The following is a 4,971-nucleotide window of genomic DNA, read 5'->3' on the forward strand; positions in this document are numbered from 1 at the left end:
GAGCATGCGCAGTGAATGCGGTGGTGGCGGCGACGGTGACAGTGACGGGTTCCCGCGGGTTGGGCGGCCGGGGTCTCGGAGGCGGTGAGTAATCTAATGCGGGGCCCGGGTCTTCGCGGCGCTGTCGGGGGGGGGGGGGACAGGGGAAGCGGACCTGGAGCTTTTCATTCGAAGCACGGCAGCGGTAGGTGAGTGTCGCCTCCTGGGCCCAGGCGAAGGTGGTGGTTTCCATAGCAACCAGCAACACCCAGCCTCCTGGTCACATACCCAGAGGCAGGGAGATGGGCAACAGCAATACTCCCCTCCCCCGGGGGTGAGGGAAGGGGGTTGCAGGCTGTTCCCCCAGCTCAGGCATACTCGAGTCTGTGTTGCTCACATTTATATAGCGCCGTTTTATGTCCTCAGGAGCCCCTCATCCTCTTTCCCCCCCCCCCCCCAGAGATGATGGTGTTGGACTGGGGTGGACAAAGTTAAAAATCTCACAACACCAGGTTATAATCCAACAGGTTTAATTGGAAGCACTAGCTTTCTGAGCGACGCCCCAATAGGTGCCTATTCCCTGATGAAGGAGCGTCGCTCCAAAAGCCAGTGCTTCCAATTAAACCTGTTGGACTATAACCTGGTGTTGTGTGATTTTCAACTTTATTCCCCCTCAGAAAAGCATTCTTTCCCAACTCTCTGTTGGGAAGAAGGTCATTCAACCCATCAAGGCTATCCTGTTTTCTTTTTAAGTGCCAAGCCAGTGCACAGCACACTCTCCCCTGTGGCAGTGAGATAAATGACTGGGCTGGTGGCTACACTGATGTGAGGTCAAATGGTCAACTCTTCTCTAGGTGAGAAGGAAGGCATTTTAAAAAAAAGACACGGGGACGCTGTGTGGAATTAACTTCCTGAGGAAGGTTTAAAAGGGACCTAAGGGGCAACTTATTCATGCAGAGGGTGGTGTGTGTATGTGGAATGGGCAGCCAGAGGAAGCAGTCGAGTCTGCTACAATTACATTTCAAAGGTATCTGGGTGGGAATGTGAATAGGAAGGGTTCAGAGGGTGATAGGCCAAATGCTGGCAAATGGGACTAGATTAATTTAGAGTATCTGTATGAATGAGTTGGACCAAAGGGTCTGTTTCAGTGCTGTACAGCTTTGTGGCTCTCATTGGTGTGACTGCGCCCACATCCAATATTTAAAAGATGTTTGGATAGGCACGTGAATAGGAAAGATTTGAAGGGATATAGGCCTGGAGCAGTTTGGGATTATGTTTGAATTGGACTGGTTCTGTTTCTGTGTTGTATCACTCTATGACTGACATGCAGTGGCTCTTTCCCATACATGCAAGTGAGTGGGCTGATTGTGCCCTTTAAGATCAGGACAGGTTATGAAGGCTAATGCCTGTTACAAGTTGCAACAGCATCCTTACCCTGCTCACAGTAGGGCCAAAATATGATGACAGGACTGCATACAAACTGCTGTCTCTGCTCACCTGTGTGAGAAATCCACCTAATGATGCCTTTGTTATCTCTAAGCTCAACTATTTTGGTTATATTCTGCTGATTTTCTTTCTTGCACCTTGCGTAAAATTCATGCGCAACAGAGGGGCTATGATTGAAATGTACGAAATAAGGGGAATGGATATGGTAGGCAGAAAGATACTTTTCCCATTGATTTCAGAAATCAATTATCTGGGGCATACGTTTAAGGTAGGAGATGTGACCAAAAACATTTTCACCCACAGGGTGGTGGGAATCTGGAACTCATTGCTTCTAAGAGTGGTAGAGGAAGAAATCCTCATAACATTTAAGAAATACAGTTTAGTGTCCACTTGCGATGCCAAGATATAAAAGGCTGTGAGCCCACTACTGGAAAATTGGATTAGTATAGTGAAGTGGCTGTTTTTGACTGTTGCAGACATATTGGGCTGAAGAGCTTTTCTCTGTGCTGTAGATCTGATTCTAACTCTTCTAGAGTCATAGCGTCATAAAGATGTACAGACCCTTCGGTCCAACCCGTCCATGCCGACCAGATATCCCAACCCAATCTAGTCCCACTTGCCAGCACCCAGCCCATATCCCTCCAAACCCTTCCTATTCATATACCCACCCAAATGCCTTTTAAATGTTGTAATTGTACCAGCCTCCACCACTTCCTCTGGCAGCTCATTCCATACACGTACCACCCTTTGCGTGAAAAGTTGCCCCTTAGGTCTTTTTTATATCTTTCCCCTCTCATCCTAGCTGTCACTCTGTTCACGCAAACCTCAAAATCCCAGGATAATAAGGCGAACTCAAAGTCAGGATTCTTCCTCAACTTAATGGGTAGATTATTTCAATTTGCACATCAGGTGGACAAGTAATTCGGCTGAAAAATAACAGATTCTGACACTGAGTCTGCTCTTTGCAAAGAAATCCCAATGGTACAAGCTGAAGTTCAAGTATTTGAGAAATACTGAAGTCCCTGACTCTGGACCTGAAAGATTGGGTTCAAGGTCTGCTTGTCACTGTTGTGTGTAACAGGTTATTTCAAAGTACATACAAAGCTACTGTTTAAGGAATCATAGAGCTGTACAACATGCTGACCAGAAATCCTAAATACATCCAGTCCCATTTTCCAGCAATTAGCCCAAATCCCTCAACTCTTTCTATTCATATGACCATCCAGATCCCTTTTAAATGTTGTAATTGTACCAGCCTCCACTACTACTTCTGACAGCTTACTCCATACACGCACCACCCTCTCTGTGAAAAGGTTGCCCCTTAGGTCCCTTTTAAATCTTTCCCCTCGCACCTTAAATTGATGCCATCTCATTTTGGACTCCCCCTCCCCCCGCTGTTTATTCTATCCATGCCCCTCATGATTTATAAACCTCTAAATGGTCATTCCTCACCCTCTGATGCCCCAGGGAAAACAGCCCCCAGCTTATTCAGCCTCTCACTATAACTCTCATCCTCCTGCCCAGGCAACATCTTTGTAAATCTCTCCTGAACTGTTCCAAGTTTCACAACATCCTTCCTATAACAGTGAGACCAGAATTGAATGCAGTATTCCAAAAGTGGCTAAACAATGTCCTGTACAGCTGCAATATGGCCTCCCAACTCCTATACTTAGTGCACTGACCAATAAAGGCAAGCAGGCCAAACACCACATTCACTATCCTGTCTTCCTATGACTCCACTTTCAAAGAACTATGTGCCTGCATTCCAAGGCCTTTTGTTCAGCAAAACTCCCCTGGCCCTTCCCATTAAAAATACAAATCCTGGTCTGATTTGCCTTTCCAAAATGTAGCACCCTCATTTATCTAAATTAAACTCCATCTCTCACTCCTCAGCCCATTGGTCAATCTGATCAAGGTCCCATTGTACTCCGAGGTAATCTTATTCGCTGTCCACTACACCACCAATTTTAGTGCCGTACACAAGCTTACTAACCATACCTCCTGTGTTTACATCCAAATCATTTGTATAAATGTATAAAATCAGTGGACCCAGCATCGATCTTTGTGGCACACTGCTGGCCTCCAGTCTGAAAAACAACCTTCCATCACCATCCTCTGTCTCCTACCTTCAAGCCAGTTTTCCCTGTATTCCATGTGATCCAACCTTGCTAACCAGTCTACCGTGAAGAATTTTGTCAACACCCTTATCAATCATGTTCACCGCTCTGCCTTTATCAATCTCCTTTGTTACTTCTTCAAAAAATCTCAAGTTAGTGAGACACAATTTCCTACCCAAAAAATCATGTTGACTATCCATAATCAGTCCTTGCCTTTCCAAAACATGTAAATCCTGTCCCTTAGGATTCCTTCCAACAACTTGCCCACCACTGATATCAGGTTCACTAGTCTATAGTTTCACGGCTCTTCCTTCCCACCTTGCTTAAATAGTGGCACCACATTAGCCAACCTCCAGTCTTTCAGCACCTTATCTATGGCTATAGATGATACAAATATCTCAGCAAGGGCTCAGCAATCGCTTCCCACAGAGTTCCAGGATATACCTGATCAGGTCCTGGGGTGTTATCTACCTTTCTACCATCACCACCTCTGTAATATGACACATAATTACTAAAAAGACCAATAAGTCAGAGCCACTACTCCTTACCCCCCAGACGTTTCGTCACCATACTAGGTAACATCTTCAGTGAGTCTCAGGCAAAGCACTGTACATGATTCCTGCTTTCTATTTATATGTTTGGGTTTCTTTGAGTTGGTGTGGTAATTTCCTGTGGTGATGTCATTTCCTGTCCTTTTTCTTAGGGGGTGGTAGATAGGGTCTAATTCGTTGTGTTTACTGATAGCATTCCAACCAGAACTCTGCTTCTAGGAGTTCTCCTGAGTGTCTTTGTTTGGCTTGTTCTAAGGTGGATGTATTGTCCCAGTCGAAGTGGTGTACTTCCTTATCTGTATGTAAGGATACTAATGACAGAGGGTCATTTCGTTTTGTGGCTAGTTGTATCCTGGTGGCTAGTTTTCCGCCTGTTTGTCCAATGTAGTGTTTGTTACAGCTCTTGTATGATATTTTTACCAGTAGTTCTTGATTCGTCGATCAGTAAATGCTGCCTTGTCAAGGGAATCATCTTGCCTTGCCTCAGATCTTTTGTATGTGATTGGATCACAGTAGCAGAGTTCAGGTTTTGAATGATCCTTGCAAAACAAATGGACTCCTGAGCAACCACCCACATTCAACCCTGTAAATTAGACATCTCTTCCTGTCTGTCTATTTCTCACTATGTTCTATTCACCAAACATCTTTTTTTCTGCGGGCCTGTATTGGCTCCCATTTTAGCAACACTTCAATTTTCAATCAAGAGCTACTGGTAAAACTTGGGTCAATGGAGGATAGCTCATCACTGGTCAGAATCAATCTTAGTTCAGAGAAAGATAGTTGTGGTTGTTGGAGATCAAAGAACAAAGAACAATACCGCACAGAACAAGCTCTTCGACCCTCCAAGCCTGTGGCAAAACATCTTGCCCTTCCATAAC

The 4,971-nt window shown here is 45.1% G+C and overlaps 1 protein-coding gene across 1 annotated transcript in view; it reads left to right on the top strand.

The window, feature by feature from the left end:
• Positions 1-4,971, top strand: part of c15h20orf96 (chromosome 15 C20orf96 homolog) — a 46,056-nt gene continuing 41,085 nt past the window's right edge. The window contains exon 1 of the mRNA XM_060836164.1: positions 1-84. The gene's annotated coding sequence lies outside the window, so the exon portion shown is untranslated. The remainder of the gene's footprint in view (positions 85-4,971) is intronic.

This window comes from Hemiscyllium ocellatum, chromosome 15 (genome assembly GCF_020745735.1).
Source record: "Hemiscyllium ocellatum isolate sHemOce1 chromosome 15, sHemOce1.pat.X.cur, whole genome shotgun sequence".
Taxonomy (NCBI): domain Eukaryota; kingdom Metazoa; phylum Chordata; class Chondrichthyes; order Orectolobiformes; family Hemiscylliidae; genus Hemiscyllium; species Hemiscyllium ocellatum.